We start from the raw sequence: 22,330 nt of genomic DNA on the forward strand, positions 1-22,330 counted from the left end.
AATGGGAGAACATGCAAACTCCACACGGACAGCACCTGAGAGGATCACACTGGAGTCAATCGAACTGTGAGGCAGCAACTCTATCTATTGTGCCATTTATTATGCTCTGATGGAAAATACTAATAGAAAAGTTTTTTTTTAATATAAACTAGCTCCGAATTCAGTATTCACGGTGCTTTGCAATTATATATTTTTTTAAATAATGACATTTACTGCGCAAATGAATAAGATATTTGGAGGCCCAAGTTGTAGATGTTGGAAATCTGGGCAACACGCACTAAATGCTGGAGACACTCAGCAGGTCAGGCGGCATCTCTGAAGGTAAATCCACAGGGCCAGTGATCGAAGGGTCTTGGCGCAAAATGCCGACTGATGATTTCTCTCCACAGATGCTGTCTGAGCCGCTGAGTTCCTCCAGCCGTTTGTGCGCGTTGCACAAAATACTTGCTGGAGATTGTCGACATTAATTTGAAAGGTTGGGCCATCTATTTTTCATTTGCTTGCAAATTAGAAAGTATATAAATTGGATATGTTGGCTGAGTTGTCTATCAAAATGATTATTTTGATATTTATGGGTCGCAAGTTTGCAAAGCGGCAGTGTCTGGCACTAGAAGGGTTAATAGGTCCGCGGTACGTAACTACGAGGAGCTTTAGGACCCAGCGGGCTCCTTTATTCTGTCGCCGATGAGACGAAGATTACCAGTTGTCGTAAGGAGTGTGTAAATTGCTGAACTCCGGGAGGAGGAATGAGGCCCGGCAAAGGAACGGTCACCGGGGTGCCGGAATGGGGAAGAGGACCAGGTCTGTGATTGCAGCTTCCACATAACGGCTGCCCGTACCGGAAAGCGAGACAAATCTAAACTCCTACAGGATCTGGGGAAGCTGACCTGAAAAGTTTAACGACCCTCCTCCCAAGTTTAAAATCTTGATCATCAAAGCAACTGTACATTGTTTCAAAGGCAGTCTTCGTGGAGCCAGGTTAGTGTCCACCTGTGCCTGTGACCGGTATGAAAGAGTGTGTGTGTGATTGATTCCCACTGAACGTACAGAACATTCCGGGACTTGGACAAGTTCGACCGACCAGCATAAGGTACGTCTCCTAGTTCAGTGCAGCAAACTAGCTCTCTCATAACTTCTCTTAAAAGTGGTCGTCTTGTAGCTTTTGTCGGGGAGGACCCAGACCGGCATCTTCTCTCAAATGTTTCTCTGCGACCTGCTGAGTTCCTCCAGCGTGTTGTGAGTGTTGCTTTCTCTGAGAACTTCCTTAGTTTATTTCTAGTTTTAAAAGTTGGTCCCCTTGTTGTGGGATTGAAGATTCAAGTGTAAAGTGTAAATCAATGCGGGGGAAATTAAAAATCAAAGCAGAATATGGTGATAATACAGTGTTGTTAGGCAGCACCTGCTGGGACCAAACTAGAATTTTAAGCGAGCTCACGGTTAGATTTGAGAATCGGGGTTATAGGGAAGGGTTGAATAGGTTAGGACTTTATTTCCTGGAGAGTAGGAGATGAGGGGAGATTTGTTAGAGGTATATAGAATGATGAGGGGCAAATCAAGCAGGTTCCCCCCCCCCACTGAGGTAGGGTGAGACTAGAACTAGGGTTAAGGGTAAAAGGAGAAATGTTTAAGGGGAACATGAGGGGTTCAGAGGGTGGTGAATTTGTGGAACCAGCAACCAGTGGAAGTGGTGTTGTGGGTGCATCTGTAACGTCTAAGAGAAGTTTGGGAGGGGTGTGGTCCAGGTGGTAGTCATGGGGACGAGGTTGAATTATAGTTTGGTGCAGACTGGATGGGCCAAAGGGCCTGTTTGTGTGCTGTCTACTCTGTGACTAATTCAGCTTGGCATCTCCATACCTGGTGCCTGCTGACATTTGGTGTCAGCCCTGATGAATCACGAGAGTATCCCTTTGGGGGGTGTTGGTGTCCCCATTTTTGCAATGATCATGCCATATTGCTGAACAAGTTCATCCAGGTACTTGGTACCAGTTGTACCCATGGGCCAAATGTTTCAAAGTGTATAGAACAAAACTAAGTTCCTTTTCTGGGGAGAGAAGGGTGAGATTAATATTTTAGGGATGTCATGCTGGTGAATCCTCCCAGGCAGCCGTGTGTATGAAAGGACCAGGTACGTTGGTTTATTATTGTCACATGCACTGAAGATCTTTGTCTTGCATGCCATGCATACATATCATATCACCACCTTAGTGCTTTGAGAAAGCGCAAAGGAAAGCAACAACAGAATGCAGAATCGGGTGTTACCAGTTAACGTAAGGCACAGCTGAAGGCGATAGTAAGGTGAAAGGTCATAATGAGGTAGCTGGAGCCCATCTCACAATACAGGGAACGTTTCAATACTCTTGTGTCTGAAAGCTCTCCTTGAGCCTGGCAGTATGCACTTTCAGGGTTTTGTATATTCTGTCACTAGCAGGGGGAGAGGGAGAGGAGAGAATGTCTGGGGGGGGCGGCGGGGGTCTTTGATTAAGCTGGCTGTGAGAAGTGGGAAGCAGTAATGTGCTGAGCTGTGTTCTCAACTCTACAGTGTCTTGTGTTCATAAGACATGGGAGCAGAATTAGGCCATTTGGCCCATAAAGTCTGCTCCATCCATGGAGGGTTAATTTATTATCCCTCCACTTCATTCTCCTGCCTTCTCTCCATTAATGAGTAGCTAATGGTCGTGAGCAGGTAATATTCTACTCTGCCGGGCAAAGGTATAGCTCTCGAGTCTTCATTGTTCCCCAGTGCTGCTGGTTTGTACACTGTACGTCTTTTGTCCTGGCTGCCTGCAGGGGGGTGTTGGTTCCACGTTAACGGAACATTCCCTTGCTGCTGGTTGCCTGGGTGAATGCTTCCCCAAACTCTGCAACAGTCAATAGGAGTTTTCATTAGCCCGGAAAGCCAGCCTAATTCACAGTGAAGAAAAGGAGGCCCTCGCTGAGATTAGCCTATCAGTAGCAGCAATAACTCTGTGTAGGATATTTCTCAAATACTTCATTAAGTGTTGGAGAGAGGAGCTGGGTGTTCAGTGAGAGGCAAGGGGCGGGGGGGGGGGAGATAGTGGGGTCAGGGTGAAATTCTGAGGAAACTTTAAATATAGGGGCAAGAGATGTGACCAGACAGAAGTAGGGGGTTGTATGAAGGTGATGGTAGAATAAAAAGATGCATTGACTAGATAAGAGATTGACATACAATATTTGCTGTGTGTTAAGCCAAATTACTACAATTATTAAGTCTGGTTGAAACAGACTTTGTTACAGTTGTGCATAATTTGGTCTCCTTGTGTTTTTTTAAAAAAGATTAACTACAGAAGGAGTGCAGGCTGAGTAGGCTGTAGAGTTTAGTAGGCTGAAAGGGCATTTCACAGATTTCCTCACGTGTCACTTTAAGTAAAATAGTTTAACCTGAGGTTTTGTGTGTGTGTGCGTCTTCTGCCCCTTCCCATGATTATTAAAAATGCTCACATGACCCTTCCAAAAGCAGTCAACTGCACACAATAATAATTTCAGTTGTTATGTAGTGGACAAGTAGTTTTTAAGGCTTCGAGTGGTTGCCACTCCACTGTGAGTTACTGCCAACTAAAGCAGTATTTGACTGAGTGGATGGGGGAAAAGGCCTCTGTTACTCCTAATGTACAGTCTGATTTTTCCCCCTCTCCAGTTAGATGTATTAGTAATGTCATTGAAAGCAGGTGGTTCTTAACCTAAGAAAACCTGATTATAAATATCTCAACTTCAATTTCTGCAACAATTTCTTCAACTTCCAGGAATTTATTCCCCTCCCCTTCCCTCTTTCTCAATTCCCCACTCCAGCCTTCTTATCACTTCTCCTTGCCTGATTATCACTTTCCCGGTGCTCTTCTTCTTCCCTGCCTCTCGTGTTCTGCTCTCCTATCATATTCCTTCTCCAGTCCTTTACCTTTTCCACCTGTCCACCACCCAGCTTCTTAGATCAACCCCCCCCTTCCCCACCCATCTGGCTTCACCTATCACCTTCTAGCTTGTTTTCCTTCCCCTCCCCTCACTTATTCTGTCTTCTTCCCTCTTCCTTTCCACTCCTGATGAAGGGTTCAGCCCAAAATGTCAACTGTTTATTCCCCACTGTAGACGCTCTCTGACCTGCTGAGTTCCTCCAGCACTTTGTGCGTTACTCTGGGTTTCCAGCGTCTGCAGAATCTTTTATGTCTATAAAATGTCAGTCTTCTTCCCTTGTATTTTCCATAATCATGGCAAGTTTAATCACTAACATGATTAGTAATATCTCTGCTGGCAAAAAAAAATAGTGGTAGTTGTATTAACGTTGTACATTGTCCCAGAATTTGCTGGAGAAATGGCAACAAATTATTGTGATGTATATTTTAAAAACAAAATGCCAGCAAACTGCGATGGACCAGTATTGCTACAAATGACTAATTGTTGGAAATAGTGACGTTCCTCTCCTCACAAATTCAGGATCACATTTTTGATTTCAGGGGGATCATGGACTTCTTGCATTTGCGCTCTTGAAGCAAACTGTATCCAATGCGAAAAGGGTGGCACGGTAGAGTGCTATTACAGTGCCAGAGATCACCATTTGGGGTTCAATTCCCACCACTTTGTGTGACCGTGTGGGTTTCCTCTGGGTGCTCCAGTCAGGACGTATGGTTAGGGTTAGTAAGCTGCGGTCATTAATGACAATCTGATAGTTTTATTTCAGTTCCACTTTAAAAAAGAAAAGAATTTAGTTCCAGTGCAGCTACTATCGGATTTGAATTTTTGCAAATGTACTCCACATTGAAAGCCATGGAACACTGTGCCATTGTGTTTCTAAGCAGGGCGACACTTGCCGACTGCGCAGCACGATCCTCACTGATTCGATCTGACACAAAACAACTCATTTCACTGTATGTTTCGATGTCCCTGTGACAAACAAAGCTAATTTCCGAATGTTCTTCTTCTATAAATGTACTTACTGACTGCCTGTTATGCCCGCTGGCGCTTAGGTCAGCAATGAAGGTCCTCTATCTCTGTCTTTCAATACTGTCGCACACAGATGTAGCAGGATTCTTTATTGCTGTTTCCTTAACTGATTTGTTTGACCAGTCAGGGTACTTAGCCCTGAGCCCCTTCTATAAAGGTTAGCATTTAATTGCATAGGAAGTTCAAAGGTTCAAAGGTCGAATTTAATGTCAGAAATGTATACAATATACATCCTGAAATGTATTGTCTTCGCAAACATCCACGAAAACAGAGAAGCTCCCCAATAATGAACGACATTTAAACGTAAAAGCCCCAAAGTCCCTCCCCAGTTCCCCCCTTCTGCGCGTAAGCGGTAGTAACCTCCCCCCACCAGCAAAAAAAAAGCAGATCAGTACCGTCACCGAGCCCAAGTGTGTGCTAAGCAATAGCAAAGACACAGATGACAGCTACCCCAAAGGCTTCACATTTCATCCGACATTCGACAAACCACAGGTTCTCTCTCTCTACCTGGCAAGAGAGAGGGAGGTGTCCCCCATTTTCACAGCGAACGGGAGACGTAACAACAACCCGCTGGTTTACGATGTTGAAAGTCTGTTTCATCGCTTTTTCCGAGCTCTGTGTCCAAAGATCGCAGAGAGATCAGGTCTTTGGGCCCACGGCGGAAGATTTTCCGATCTCCGCGTCGACACACGGGTCTCCTGCCGTGACATTGACTCTCGATCCGCCCGTCTCCAGAGCCCTAAGATCTTAGGCTTCCAAACACGAGTGAGACTCTCAGGCAAAACCCTTGGCATGTCGAATAGCGACCAGTCATGGAACCCGGAGAACTGGTCCCGTTCCCACAAAGAACCGAAGCCTGCGTGTAACTCCAGGTCAGGGTCTTCAAAAGAACACTGGAAGGGAAAAATAAAGATAATAAAGGTGGAAATAAAGCTGTTTCTGAAGATGCAAGGAAAGGAGTCGCCGTTAGGTACCATCATCCCTCCTAAGCTCGTTTCGTTTAATAATCAGCGTTATGCACATTTAATGTGGATACTCAGAGAAAAAAAACAGGAATTGTGAAAACACACTCTGCACACTTAAATAAAACCATCTTCTGCAAGTTTTCTTCCTTTTTTCCCCCATTCAATAAACTTTTCTTCACCTGTTGCACTTGCTTCTGTATCTAATTTGTGTAATTCACCTGTTCCTTTCCTAGCCTTGAATTCCCCCCAAATAAGGAGGTGCACTATTAATCCCTTTGTTCATCATGGCCCCCACAGAAATGATTTAGATGCCATTATCAATATTTTTATAGGAAGTATTTGTGAAGCAGAAGGGTGAAGGTGACAGGGGGATAGAATTGGAGTGTATCTGGGCAATTAAGAATCGCATGATGCAGCTTTTAATGGTGTGAAGCAAGCCTAATGAAAATAAATAAGTCAAACTCATGCATTCTAAGACAAGCAAAATCCTGTTGGAAATCTGAAATGAAAACAAAAGCATCCAGACCTTGTTTCCTTCTCACTGCTGACATCAGGAAGGAGGTACAGAAGGCTGCAGTCCCACACCTCCAGGTTCAGGAATGGTTATTACCCCTCAATCATCAGGGTCTTGAACCAGAGGGGGTATCTTATATCACCCCAACACTGAACTGATTCCTCAACCTATGGTCTCACTCTTAAGGACTCTACAGCTCCTGTTCTTGATAATTGTTGCATGTTATTTATTTATTTATCTTTTCTTTTTGTACTTGCATTGATCATTGTCTTTTGCACATTGGTCATTTGGCCGTCTCTGACGTGTGCAGCTTTTCATTGATTCTATGGTATCTCTTTCTGCGAATGCTTGCAAGAAAATGAATCTCAGTGTTGTATATGGTGACATATGCGTACTTTGATAATAAATTTGCTTTGAACTTTGAAACACCACAGGTAATCAACAGGACAGTCAGCATCTGTAGGGAGAGAAAACAATTGAAGTTCTGGCCAGCAGTCTCCCTAATTGCTTGCAATTAACTCAAGTATTGAGGCTGCTGTGCTCGTGGCATTTCATTGGCCATTGTCCCATGATGGAACAACCAATTGGTGACTTAATATAAATTAGTCTGAGTTAAAAATAATGAAGGAGAAATGCTGACAGTTAAAATCAGAAACCTACATGAAACTCATTTTATTTATTTTCTGAAGTATTAAAAAAGTGGAAATTATTTGTTTTTTGGACTTTAAACTATCCTTCATCTTATGACTGTGGTTGAAGATTCATTCATTGGTTATGTGCGATGTCGTATGACGTGGGCGATCGTGGTCTTTCCATGACCGTGATTGTTCTTGGCAATTTTTTCTACAGAAATGGGTTCACTATTGCTGGCTTCTGGGCAGTGTCTTTACAAGATGGGTGACCCCAGCAATTATCAATACTCTTTGGAGACTGTCTGCCTGTCGTCAGTGGTCAAATAACCAAGGACTTGTGATATGCACCAGCTGCTGAGACAACCATCCTCCACTTGCTCCAATGGCTTCATGTGACCTTGACTGGGGACTAAGCAGGTGCTACGCCTTGCCCAAGGGTGACCTGCAGGCTCGCGGAGCAAAGGAGTGCCTTGTACCTCCTTTGTGTCTCCACCCCACCTCCAAAGATTAGCAAGGACATTAATGATGATAACTAAATAAATAACAAATTTAACTAGCTGTCTCTTGTCGTGGAGTCATCACAGCATTGGTGATTCTTGTGAGTCGATTTACAAAAAATCAATCCCATTGTGGTAGAAAAGGAAATAAGTTCATTTTAAAAAATTAAGTGGAACCGGAATGTTGAGTGGTGATGATAAAACGTTCAGAATGTCACTAAGTAACCCATCAGATTCACTGAAGTCCTTTAGGGAGGAAAAACTGCTGTTCTTAGTCAGTCTGACCTAAATATGACTGCAGACTCACGTCAATATGTTTGAACTTGAGTTCCTTACGAAACGGTCCAGTAAACTGCTCAATTCAAGGACAATTAGGGATGGAGAATTAACAGTAGATTTGCCATGTCCTGTGAGTGAATAAAAAAAATTGCCTTTTGTTGTGGAAAGACTCATGTTAATGTGTTTTAAAAAGCATTCTACTGTAATGAAGATCTTCAATGATCTTGAAGAACTATTGTTTTTCCTAATTGCTCTTGAACTGAGTGGTTTGCTGGTACATTTCACAAGAGTCCAACTCCTGCTGGTGCCACTTTAGGAGTGGATTACTTCAATAGTTATCTCATAACCACAAGATTCTACAGGTGCTGGAAATCCAGAGAAACACACACAAAATGCTGCAGGAACTCGGCAGCTCAGGCAGCATCTATGGAAATGAATTAACAGTCGACATTTTGGGCTGAGACTCTTCAACAGGTTTTCTTGTTCTTGAAATCTGAAACTCAAGACATAGGGGCAGTTTCTTCCACAAACTCTGTAACCAATCACCTCTAACATTCCCTTCCTTGGTGGCGTTACCACATTGTACACATACTTCTAACCCTGTTATTCTGCTATCATTGCATTAGTACTTTTTTAAATTAGACTGCTCCAGGTTACACCTCAATCAGAATCAAGTTTAATATCACTAACATACAGTATGTCTTCACATTTGTTTTGTGGCAGCATTACAGTGCAATAAATAACATATACTATGAACTACAATAAGAAAAATATATTTATGTACATTAATTAAGTAGTGAGGTAGTGTTCATGTGTTCAATGTCCATTCAGAAACCTGATGGCAGAGGGGCAGAAGCTGTTTCTACAATGTTAAGTGTGTATCTTCAGGCTTCTGTACCTCCTCCTTGATGGTAGCAATGAGAAGAGGGCATGTCCTGGGTGGTGGTGATCCTGAGTGATGGATGCTACCTTTTTGAGGTACCTTTTGAAGATGTCCTCGATCTTTGCACAGTTCTGCATTCACTGTTGTATTTCTTATTACCAGACTCTTTACTCTGTGAGCTACATGCAGACAAGGAATTTGAAGGCACCCTGTTGTATAAGACAATAATCTTAGTCAACGGTATTCGTATGTTTGTAGTACCAAATGTGATGGGTTGCTCCCACTCCAACTCAGTGCTTGTGCACGATCTTGATTATCTCACTGCTGTGAGGCCTCCAACAAATGGGCTATTTGAGGAACCAGGCCTCTGACTGTTACATCCTGAGGCACTACTCTGTTGGGATTCCTACAAAAATAACATAGATTTTATTTTGACCATTTTTTACAATTTTAATTTTCCTATGCTTCTGCAAGTTAGAACATAAATACCCGGTAATGTAGATAAACTTAGGTAAGCTTACATATTTAATTGGATAGCAGGCCAATTCAAGTTAATGGTGCCACAATGGGTTTGCCAGCTATGGCTGGCATAATATTAAGAGGTCAGATGTAGAATCTAAGCCTATAGGTTGGACACGAGGCCAGATGTGTGCCTATCTGACATCCAGAGAATTCCCTACAATAGCACATCTGATCTGTGAGGTAATATTTAAGTCATTCCTCCAGCCTCTTAGCTACGAATGAGATTTTGCTCGCAAAAAATGCGCAGAACCATTATGTGGAGGAGTAATAAATATAAGATTCTGCAGATGCTGGAAATCCAGAGTAACACAAAATACTGGAGGAACTTGGCAGGTCAGGCAGCATCTACAGAGAGCAATAAACAGTTGCCATTTTGGGCCGAGACCCTTCATTGGGACTGGAAAGAAAGGGGGGAAGAAGCCAGAATAAGGAGGTGAGGAGGTAGAAGGAGTACAAGATGGAAGGTGATAAGTGAAGCCGGCAAGAGGGAAGTTAGGTGGGAGTGTGGGTGAGGGAGAATGAAGTCACAAGTACTGAGGTGATTGGTGGAAGAGGTAAAGGGCTGAAGAAGAAGGAATCTGATTGGGGGGGGGAGTGGACCATGGAAGAAAGGAAAGGATAAGGGGATCCAGAGGGGGAGAGTAATAGGCAGATGAGGAGAAGAGTATAGAGGGGGAGGAGAAATTACCGGAAGTTGGAGAAACCGATGTTCATGCCGTAAGTTTGGAGGCTACCCAAACAGAATATGAGGTGTTGCTCCTCCAAACTGAAAGTAGCCTCATTATGCCAGTAGAGGAGGTCATGTTGGAATGGGAATGGAGAATGGAAATAAAATGGTTGGCCACCGGGAAATCCTCCCAGTTGCCAATGGAGCAAAGTTGCTGGACAAATTGGTCCCCCAGTCTGTGGAGGACAGTGGACATTTGATGTTTCAGGTCGAGACCTTTCATCAGTCCAGAGAAAATTGTGTCCTCTCCTTGGAAAAAAAGTGTTATGGGCTAAAGAAAGCCAAATGGGACTCACCCTGTTAGTTATGGAGAAGTTGGGCTGAAAGGCCTGTTTCTATACTGTAACTTTGTGCCTTGGGGCATTTTGTTTTGCCCACCTGTGGAACTAGATTAGACTTCAGTTTAACAATTGACCCGAAACCACCAACCATCAACAACAGAGCACTCCATCAGGGTATCTGCAGCAATTTTTGAGGTCACAGGCTCCTCCCTCGCAGGCAAGTTAGCCTCTTATTGAGTCACAACTGTTATCAAAGTAACAATTGATAATGCTTTCGGGCAGAAGTCAAGAGGAAATCTAAACTGTAATTGTTCTTCAGGATTCTGTTGACCGTTCTCATTGCTTTGTTTGTATGGCTTGACGTCAGTTGAATTCTCTGATAAGATTACTGCTCAAGTATCCATTATGTGCAGGATATCAGTGGTATTGTTGAGTGAATATAAAGTACTTGGGCAAACTGCTTCTGAAAACTTTCTCAGAACGTCTAAAGTACCGATGACTGCTGACGCAATATGGACAAAATGCATAGAATGAATAAACTTTCTTTTATCTCTTCATTTTTTTTGTTGCCTTCTCTACTTTTTATCCCTCATGTGCAAGCCCCACTGCATCGCTGTCTATAAGTCCCTATCGTTACCACCTAGGTACAGTTCCCTCTCTGGGGATCTCCTCAAACCTCAGTACAAACTGTCTCCTGGTACTTTCTATCTGCTAAATCTTCAATGGTGCTTACAATTCAAAGCTTTAATTATCTTTGATCACCCCTTCATCTTCCAGATACATGTCTAGTCCATGCGGTATGCAATGTCCACACATTTAATAGTAGCATGGCTCAGATTCAATAAAATGTATAGGACTGGACAAGCTTTTTTCTGAATCTGTGTTTTAAATTCAGTAGAAATTGTACAATATACCCTGTAGTATTACAGACCTTCAGGAGAAGGGTGGATTTCATGTTGCTTTTCTTCGTATCCCGTAGAAATGCTGGGAGATCTGAATGACTCCACTTGGGAGGAGTGCTTTCCCACATGGTCTCAGATATAGTCGAGTTAGGGTTGGGACGTCCCAGCAGTTTGAAGCTTTGTGCTGGTGACTGACTAGATAGCTTTTGATTTTGTACTAGTGTTTTTCCCATTCTTTGAGTCACTGGGTATTGAGAGGAGAGTACAGCACAAATGATTAAAGAGAAATCACAAGAATTTGGCAAGCTTGAGTATATTTGAGTTTGTTTGTTTGTTTGTTTGTTTATTGAGATACAGCGCAGAATAGGCCTTTTTGGCCCTTCGAGCCACGCCACCCAGCAATCACCTGATTTAACCCTTGCCTAATCACGGGACAATTTACAATGCCCAATTAACCTACCAATTGGTACGTCTTTGGATTGTGGGAGGAAACTGGAGAACCAGGAGAAAACCCACATGGTCACGGGGAGAACGTACAAACTCCTTATACGCAGCGGCAGGAATTGAACCGCAGTCGCCTGTACTCTAAAGTGTTGTGCTAAGCAGTACGTTACTGAGCTAATGATTGTGATATGGGATTATAGGAGGAGAGTGAAGCAGTAGTTCCAGATAAACTTTTAAATAAAAATGCTATATGATGAGAAAAGAAGTTCTTAATCTTGTTCAGTCAACTGATGAAAACCTGTTGAGTTCAAATTTCATTTTGATAAATTATGAATTTAATAAATCAGTTCATCAAAAAAGCAGCAAAGGCTGATGGGATCCTGGGAGGGGACCTTGCCACCCTCACCGGGTCCACTGTGGAGTCACCTCCTCTCTTCAACGGGCAGGTGGGTAACAGGCACCATGTTGCCCAACTCCAAAGATTGCGAGGAAAAGCAATATGCGGCACTCTTCCAAAATTTACTGATCTCAGAGAGCATCTGAAGATTGTTTTGGCTTAGTTCATCAATTTGTTTTTGTTCTCTGGTTTCCCGTTGTTCCAGTAAAAAATTTACCAACAATGTCCATAATGCATTACTACAATTCATTGACCTTGCCTTCCTCGTGAAGAGCCTGATTACCCATTTAACACTCTATTTTTAAAAAATCTATTAAACTAGTAAAGTTAAGAGTTCAACTTTCTGCACACTACAATCGCTTTTTTTAAAGCCCCGAGTTTTGCTTTCCTTTCAGCCATTACCCTTTCTTTGAAGTGTATTTGACGTTTACAGTTGTCGGTGCCTCCAGCTGCTTCAATCTATTTTTGGAGTTTTCTTGTGAAACTTGATTCTTATTTTGCACCTTGTGACCACCTGTAAGCTCTACCTTAATGTCAGCTCTTTAGCCAAATGTTTGATCAAAGTTGGATTATTTCAATCAACTTCCCGGCTGTATACTTCATCCTGTCCCCCTCTCCTGGTCACCTACCACCTGCCACCTTGTACTTCTTCCTCCCCTTCACCCATTTTATTCTGACTTATTCCCCCTTTTCTAGTCCTGATGAAGGGTCTCGGCCCGAAACATTGACTGTTTATGCTCATCGTGGATGCTGTCTGACCTGCTGAGCTCCTCCAGCACATTGTGGGTGTTGCTTTAGATTTCCAGTGTCTGCAGTACCTCTTGTGTCAATGTTTAGCTTTATTTTTCCATTTACAGGAGGAACGTAAATGGAAATTGGGTTGCTGTCCCTGACAACAGATATGTAAGTGCTCGTACTCTCTCTAGGAGATGATCCCTCAGTCATCCGGGTAACAGTACAGAAAAAGGCTCTTTGGCCCACCATATTATGTCACTCTTCTAGCCTGTCAAACGGATCCCATGTAGACTCCTAGAGTAAAATGGCATGGTTACCATTTTGGCCAACCATTGAACACATTAGAACAAACATTTTTACACTTCTCCCACTTAAGTGTCTGTCCAATTGCTCCTTAAGCATAGAAATTGTACTGATTGCATCCACTCATCTGGCAGTGAATTCCAAATGTCAACCACTGTCTGTGTTCTTAGCAAAAGCGGACCCTAGCGTATGCTTCATGTTTCTTACCTCTTACCTTAAACCAATGCCCTCTTTGGTTACTGTGGGGAGAAAGATTCTGACCATCTACTCATCTGTGTCTTCAAGAACTTGTATACTTCTATCAGGCCATGCTGCGGCCTCGTATACAGAAACGATCCTGGAAAATGAAGCGTATGCACAAAATGCTGGAGCAGCTCAGCAAGTCAGTCAGCAACTATGGAGGGGAATAAATGTTGATGTTTTGGCCTGAGACCCTTCAGAAGGATACTGCACCCTCCTTTTTTCTTGTCACCCAGCCTTAATATTGTTGTAAATGGCATCTGAATGGTGTAGGTGACCTTTTCCTAAAACCTTTGGTTGTGCCTATTATAGGGACAGTGTGACTTGTGCTTTTTTGGTTTTCAAACTAATCTAAATTATAAACATGAGAAAGTCTGCAGATGCTGAAAACCCAAAGCAACACACATGAAATGCTGGAGGAGCTCAGCAGGTCAGGCAACATCCATGAAAATGAATAAACAGTTGATGCGTTGCACCGAGACCCTTCATCAAAAGATCTAAATTAGCTGGCTTTCACTTACTCCTTCCCATTGGAGCTGAGCGGAGTTTCAATGTGGAACTTCAAGACATGTTGAAACTAATCAGGTAGTGTCTCAGTTCCAGTGTGTGGGCTAGCCACAGGTGCCGAGCGTCAGGCTGTTCAACGTGCCAGCAGACCTAGAGGCACTTAATTCGCACAGGCTGTTCTCATGTTTTGCACCAGTGAGCACTCGCAGACTTCAATAGCTGCCTTTGGCATTCTCTACTGGTGAAAACTCACTTCAAATGACTTGCCAGAAAGAAATAACACACATTCATTGTGAGTCGATCAAGATGGTCAGAAGAGGCAGCATTGTGCATTGGTATTAGTACAAGATGCAGTGAAAAGCTTGTCTTGCACACTGTTTATACAGATCAGATCATTACACGGTGCATTGAGCATGAAGAAAACAAAACAATAACAATGCAGAATGAATTTTTTTTTTAATTTTATTTTTATTTGAATAAGGAGTTCACAATTATCATGTACTTTTTTCACACATATAACCTTTTCCATTTTTTTATATGGATAAAACTACAATTATTTATACATTCTTAAGTACACATTGAGATGATATAAAAGCAAAATAAACATTTAAATAGCTTGAATTTTAAAAGCTATCAAAAGAGTGTGGTGCAGGTGAATGATAAAGTACAAAATCATAATGAGGTAGATTGTAAGGCCAAGAGATGTGAAGCTCATTTTCATGAACTTCAGTTCTGAATGTTGTTTGCTTACTTTTATTGTTTGCAACATTCGTTTTTTTTCCTGCACATTGGGTATATGACAGTCTTTTTTAGTGGGTTCCATTGGGTTTCTTTGTTTTGTGGCTGTCTGTTAGGAGATGAATCTCAAGGTTGTATACAGTAACATACTTTGTTAATAAATGTACTTTGGACCTCTTGTACAATAAAATGTTCATTCAGGAGTCTGATAACTAGAAGACCATAAGACATAGGAGCAGAATTAGGCCATTCAGCCCATTGAGTCTGCTCCACCATTCCATCATGGCTGATCCCAGATCCCAGTCAACCCCATACACCTGCCTTCTCACCACATCCTTTGCCCTGACCGATCAGGAAGCTATCAACTTCTGCCTCAAGTATACCCATGGGCTTGGTCCCCACTGCAGTCTGTGGCAGAACGTTCCACCAATTCACTACTCTCTGGCTTAAAAAAAAATCCTCCTTGCCTCTGTTCTAAAGCATTGCCCCTCAATTTTGAGGTTGTGCCCTCTAGTTCTGGACACCCCCACCATAGGAAGCATCCTCTCCACATCCACCTTATCTAGTCCTTTTGAACATTCGCTCCTCATATGTTAACTCCTTCATTCCTGGAATCATCCTCGTGAACCTCTGGACTCTCTCCTATGACAACACATCCTTTCTGAGATATGGGGCCCAAAATTATTGACAGTACTTCAAGTGTGGCTTGACTAGTGTCTTATAAAGGCTCAGCATTATCTCAAACAACAGGAATTCTGCGGATGCTGGAAATTCAAGCAACACACATCAAAGTTGCTGGTGAACGCAGCAGGCCAGGCAGCATCTGTAGGAAGAGGTGCAGTCGACGTTTCAGGCCGAGACCCTTCGTTGCTGCCTGGCCTGCTGCATTCACCAGCAACTTTGATGTGTGTTGCTCAGCATTATCTCTCTGCTTTTGTATTCTATTCCCCTTGAAATAAATCCCAACATTGCATTTGCTTTCTTTACCAACAGGACAGCAGCTGTCCTTAAAGCCCAGTGGGCTGTGCTTTAAGGCTTTTGTATCTTCTGCCTGAAGGAAAGGGGAAGAAGAGAGAATATCTGGGGAGGTTCACTCCCATGATGTACTGAGCTGTGTTCACAGCTCTTTGCAGTTTCTTGTTAAAACATAGTCAATGCTCGTTTTCTTCATGTTCAAAGGACTTGGAAGTCACTGGGAATATTGTATTGGGTCTTATAGAAGGGAAGAATTGAGGTTAAGAGGATTTTAGAGGTGATTGTGGGTATTAGTTTGGGCAGTCTTAGTTGGGTCAGTTGTTTAAAATGGGAAAGCTAAGTGAGGAAGCTACCTTCCTACTACTACTACGTCGACACAGGCCTAGGGGGCCGGCTTCGGGCACCTGGAAGTGTCTGTAACTAAGTATTCGTAGCCTCTGCAACGAACACTGAAACAGGCTCCCTGCTTCTGCTAATAGCGTGAGCCTCAGATTGTAGAATGTTGTGCAGTGCGTTGGGAAAAGCTTTGCATGGTGTTTGACCCATATTCCCAGAGCCAGGAACCAATCTTTGGAAATTGCTGATGAAGACTCCAAAACAATGCTGTTCCACAACACGTGAAAGCATTGCATTAAATGATACAATGTCTAGGCTCGTGACTCCTTGAAAAAACAGACATTGAGCACTAGGTTAAGGAAAGTTGTGATTAGTTAGGGCAAATATAAAGATCGCTTGGATTGTGACAGTTGGCTTGCTGTGACCTTGCCTAAAATCTATATGCTGTGCCGTGCATTTCATCTCCCTGGCATTGATTGTAGTTAGACCTTGGCTCCTAACCAGCATTGACAGGAGGCCAAGAGCCTGATTCTGTCCTGTATCCTCGTGACTCAGTGACGACGGTGCCCAGCAACCATGATTGTGTCAACCCAGTCACTGGTAGCATACAAGGAAGGAAGAAGCTCGTACTTAACTTCTTGGGTTGCACAAAAGTTATAACATTCTTGAGTGATTAAAACAGAAAAATTATAATCAAATTAAAATTTTCTGTTCAATTTTGAAATATTTGATTCATTTGATTTTGACATGATTAATAAATCAGATGTATGCATGATTTATAAATAAATTTAATCTAATCAAGGTATACAAAATTATGAGCAGTATAGATAGAATAAATGCAAACAGGCTTCCACTGAGGTTGGGTGAGACTAGAACTAGAGGGAATAGGATAAAGGTGAAGAGAAATATTTAAGGGGTAACTAAGGGGGAGCTTCTTCACTTGGGGCGGGGGGGGGATGTTGGGTGAGAGTGTGGAATTGGCTGCCAGTGGAACTGGGTTCAATTTCAGCACTTAACAGAAATTTGGGAAAGTACTGTAAATGGATGGGCACGGTATGGAGGGCTGTGGCCCAGTGCAGGTCCATGGGACTAGGCAGACTAATAGTTTGGCAAGGACTACGTGGGCCAAAAGGCTTACTTCTGTGCTGTGCTGTTCTTTGACTCTATGATCGTCCTCGTGCAATTTTGCATAATGGTGCAGAGGGTATTACTCCTCTAGGGAGCCAGGATGAATCCTGACACTGGGGAGTTTTCACACTGCCCTTAGAACCGTGTGGCTTTCCACAAGCTGCACTGGGCTCCTCCCACATCCAAAGACGTGCAAGTAGGTTAATTGGCTGCTGTAAATTGTCCCTGAGTGGTTAAGGAATCAAAAGGGAGTTAATGGGCATGTGAGGGGGATGTAGCTGGGCTGAAGGAGATAAGGGAAATGGGACCGATAGGATTGTCCTGGACACAGCCAGCACAGACCCAATGGGCCTAATGTGATGAGTAAAGGCTGATTTATACTTGTGCGTCAACTTGACGCAGTAGGTACGGTGTCGCTGGGAACCCTACGCAGAGCCTACGCGGATCTCTACGCTGTAGCCTGACGTGCACCTCCCCCAAAATGTAACTGAGTGTTGCAGCAACACAGACCACAACGACTGTCATTGGTCCACCTGGTAGCATCGCATTTCCTCCTACACTGCGATAGCTTCCCATTGGCCGACTGAAGGGCAGGGAAGGAACTCTGACTACAATGCTTTCCATAAAGCTTTACAGACCTCTGAAATTATGGAGGACACATTTCGCTTTTACGAAAAAAGACACTCGTTTTAAACATCTTTACCCTGAGAAAGACTACCATGACCATGAAGCCTTGCGCGGGCATCTGTGTGCGCGTGCGCATGTGCGATGTGCCCGAATTGCAGAGCGATGCAGACACACCAATGCACAAGTATAAATGCTCACAACGTGTGTGGGTCACTTGCGTAGGTTACGGCGTTGAGTTAACGCAGAAGTATAAATCAGCCTTAAGTAAGAAGCTGTTAAGCAGAAATTAAAGGCGAGAATGGTGCTAAATCTCGTGTAACAAAGCAGAACAGTTTCTGTGGTTATTTTCACAGCTGGAATAAATTCTTGATAGATCACTTATTTCTGCTAGTTTCCCTGGATCATGCTAAGGTAGCACTCCTTAAGGTCTGTCACTGTCGGCAGCTTGCTTAACTGCGTGTCCCCTCCAGATTTCCCCTTCTACGATACATCTGTGCTGTTTCCCCAGCACAAAGTCCAAACCTACTCGAAGAGAAGTCAAAATTTTGGTGTAAGGTGCTAAATGGCAATAAGTCCTATGAGGAACAGAAGAAGATATGAACAGACAGAACATTTGTCTTTTAATCCCGCTGTTCCAATCAGTGTGCTCGTGTTTAATCTGCTCCAGTCTAACTCATCTGTAGTGCCAAATCCCATTGACCCTCATCTTTCAACATTACATGTACCTCCTACTTAAGTACCTCCTTTCTTCACAACATCTAAGGTAGTGAATTTCAGAGATTAGAATTCACGTGAAGGATTTTTCCTATGACTTTGATTTTCAAAGTTCAAAGTATGTATGCTATATACAACCTTGAGATTCATCTCCTTATAGGTAGCCACAAAGAAACCCAAAATAACCGTTTTTTTAAAAAAAACATCAAACACCCAATGTGCAAAAAAAAACAAATTGTGTGGACAATAAAAGTAAGCAAGTGCTCAGTTCTGGTTGCCGCACTACAGGAAGGACGTGGAAACCATAGGAAGGGTGCAGAGGAGATTTACAAGGATGTTGGCTGGATTGGGGAGCATGCCTTATGAGAATAGGTTGAGTGAACCTGGTCTTTTCTCCTTGGAGTGGAGGAGGATGAGAGGTGACCTGATAGACGTGTATAAGATGATGAGAGGCACTAATCGTGTGGATAGTCAGAGGCTTTTTCCCAGGGTTGAAGTAGCTAACACGAGAGTGCACAGTTTTAAGGTGCTTGGAAGTAGGTACAGAGGAGATGTCAGAGGTAAGCTTTTTAAGCAGAGAGTGGTGAGTGCATGGAATGGGCTGCTGGCGATGGTGGTGGAGGCAGATACGATGGGGTCTTTTAAAAGACTCCTGGACGGATACATGGAGCGCAGAAAAATAGAGGGCTATGGGTAACCCTAGGTAATTTCTAATATGAGGAAATGTTCAGCACAGCTTTGTGGGCCAAAGGGCCTGTATTGTGCTGTAGGTTTTCTGTGTTTCTAAGCAAATAGCATTCAGAAGTGAAGTTTATGAAAGAGAGTCCATCCAGAGACACAAAGCTGCAGCCTCGGTTCTGCACGGAGCCAAGAAAACTTTGCAGAGCAGCGAGTTGAATCATCCTGTCCCCTGTCTCCGGCCCTGATACCATGACCTTTTCAATCTGGCTTCACGTTCAATTCGTCCAAACGTTCCTCAATCTCGGACCCGGGTTTGTTGCTTCGATACGCTCTGGGGCCTGGGCCCCGCCTCTTGATTTGGCCTGTACCTGACCTTTTCAATTCGGCCCAGCGTTTAAATCAATTGAACCTCAAATCCTTCCACGTAGTCAGGGATGGGACCAGGCTCCGCCTCAACTCTTCCTTGGCTCAGTTGTACTGCGTCGAATCACCTCCAAGTCCAGTCCAGCAATGGCCATATGTTGGCTCATTCCCTGTTCTCCAACCCGCCATGCCTCAGCCATACTACACCACAAGGCTTCAGTTCGCACTGCAAAAACACCAGATCTTGCAGGCAGTTGAAAAGTTCAACTCCGAAAGGGAAGTTAAAGGTTATTGCTTACCAGAAAAAGTGTTATTAATGAAGTTAAATGACTGCCCCTTCTCTTGTAACAACATCCCCTTGTTCGAGACTCTTCCACTCTTCAACATTTACCCTGTCATGTAGTATCTTGTTTCGTCGTTCTTGATGGGACTGCCATTTCATCCTAGAATCTATCTTGGTTCATCAGTTATGAAGAGCGTCCAATACTAGTATATCCTTTCTTCAATAGGGGCCCAAAGCTCAAGAAAGAATTACGATGACATTCCTCTTTGAGAATGGTTAAAATGGGAAACGTGCTACTAGTGTGTTCAGAGAGCATGAGGGGAAAGAGTGGGGGGAGGGAGGGAGGGAGAGAGATGTTGAAAGGACTGCATGGAAGTAACCTCATGTGCGGCATAAAATCTGGCACAGCTCAGTTGGGCTGAATGGCCAGTCTCTGTACTGCCTTTTCTACACAGTTCATGTGGACATACTTCATTCTGTTCCCCGGAAATATGTTCACTCTGATAACTGCAGGTGCAGCTTCAAAATTTATGATTGTTTATGTTCTCTGCACAACTTACCGATGCAAGTTTAGTCCCTATCCCTGGATAATGTATGGATGTCCTTATTTTCCAATTTGTGCTGGAGACTATCCTGATTTTTATCTAGGTTACTGTCTGCTACTGTGATTCTCTGCTTCCAGATTTCTCTAATTTCCAGACTAGGAAACCAGACAGGAAGCAGGTTTCCACTTTGAGAATGTAAGCTGTTTACCAGACTGGAGAAAATGACAGTACAGGAAGTTCCCTAGCTCTTTCCAAGGAAAGAAAGGATGCTGTTAGCATTTGAGATGTACAATCACAAAGCTTTGACACAAATTCGTGGCCCTTTACAAGATATTAACCGCCCTCTATGTCAAGAAATTTGGCATGACCCTGTTGACTCTTTTCAAGTTCTATAGATGCACCATAGGAAGTATTTTGTCTGGATGTGTAACAGCTTGGTATGACAATGGCTCTGCCTGCGACTGCAAGAAACTACAGAGAGTTGTGGACACAGCTCAGCACATCACGGAAACCAGCCTCACTTCCACGGATCATAACATAGAACATAGAAACCTGCAGCACATTACAGGCCCTTCGGCCCACAATATTGTGCTGATCATGGAGCCTACTCTGGAGACTGCCTAGAGTTTCCCTAACGCATAACCCTCTATTTTTCTAAGCTCCATGTACCTATCTAAGAGTCTCTTAAAAGACCCTATTGTATCCGCTTCCACCACCGCCATTGGCAGTGCATTCCACACACACACACCACACTCTGTGTGAAGACTTAGCTCTGACATCCCCTATTTCCAAGCACATTAAAACTATGCCCCCTCGTATTAGCCATTTCAGCCCTGGGGAAAAGGCACTGGCTAGCCACTCATCATTGAATTGAATTGACTTTATTTCTTACATCCTTCACGTACATGAGAAGTAAAAATCTTTACGTTACATTTCCATCCAAATGTGCAATGTGCAATCATAGTAATTTATAATTTGTAATAAATAGAACAGTCAGTGTAATATAGAAATGCACACATATCAGCGTGTTAATCAGTCTGATGGCCTGGTGGAAGAAGCTGTCCTGGAGCCTGTTGGTCCTGGCTTTTATGCTGCGATACCGTTTCCTGGATGGTAGCAGCTGGAGTAGATTGTAGTTGGGGTGACTTGGATCCCCAATGATCCTACGGGTTCTTTTTACACACCTGTCCTTGTAAATGTCCTGAATCATGGGAAGTTCACAACTACAGATGCACTGGGCTGTCTGCACCACTCTCTGCAGAGTCCTGTGACTGAGGGAAGTACAGTTCCCACACCAGGCAGTGATGCAGCCAGTCAGGATGCTCTCAATTGTGCCCCTGTAGAAGGTTCTTAGGATTTGGGACCCATACCAAACTTCCTCAACCATCTGAGGTGAAAGAGATGCTGTTGTACCTTTTTCACCACACAGCTGGTGTGTACAGGCTCTGGGACAGCTTCTTCCACCAGGCCATTAGATTGATTAACACGCTGATTTGCATGCATTTCTGTGTTACATTGACTGTTCTATTTATTATAAATTACGATGATTGTACATTGCACATTTAGGCGGAGACGTAATGTAAAGATATTTACTCATGAATGTGAAGAGTGTAAGAAATAAAGTCAATTCAATTCAATTCTATCTAGGCTTTTCAGTATTCGATAGGTTTCAACGAGGCCTCCCTTCTTTCTTCTAAATGCCAGTGAGTACAAGACCAGAGCCATCAAACTCTCCTCAAGTTAACCTTTTGTACTTGGGATCATTCTTGTGAACCTCCTCTGAACCCTCTACAATACCAGCATATCCTTCCTTAAAAAGGATCCCAAAACTACTCACAATACTCCAAGTGTGGTCTGACCATGCCTTACAAAGCCTTAGCATTACATTCTTGATTTTATATTCTAGTCCTCTCAAAATGCAATGCCTTCCTTACCACCGACTTGATATACAAGTTAACTTTTAGGGAATCCTTCACAAGAACTCCCAAATCTCTTTGCACCTCTGATATCTGAATTTCCTCCATTTTTAGAAAATAGTCTATGCCGTTAATCCTTCTACCAAAGTGAATGACCATACGCTTCCCTACACTATATTCCATCTGCCACTTCTTTGCCTATTCTCCCAATCTAAGTCCTTCTGCAGACTTTCTGCTTCCTCA

The 22,330-nt window shown here is 43.2% G+C and overlaps 1 protein-coding gene across 4 annotated transcripts in view; it reads left to right on the top strand.

The window, feature by feature from the left end:
- The first annotated feature begins 676 nt into the window (after positions 1-676).
- LOC134344293 (tandem C2 domains nuclear protein) overlaps positions 677-22,330 on the top strand; it is a 104,643-nt gene continuing 82,989 nt past the window's right edge. For 3 of the 4 annotated variants that reach the window (XM_063043829.1, XM_063043838.1, XM_063043855.1), the window contains exon 1: positions 678-978. The gene's annotated coding sequence lies outside the window, so the exon portion shown is untranslated. Of the gene's footprint in view, positions 979-22,330 lie in introns of all 4 variants that reach the window. The other variant, XM_063043847.1, reaches the window with a different exon arrangement.

The sequence above is a fragment of the Mobula hypostoma genome, chromosome 1 (assembly GCF_963921235.1).
Source record: "Mobula hypostoma chromosome 1, sMobHyp1.1, whole genome shotgun sequence".
Classification (NCBI taxonomy): Eukaryota; Metazoa; Chordata; class Chondrichthyes; order Myliobatiformes; family Myliobatidae; genus Mobula; species Mobula hypostoma.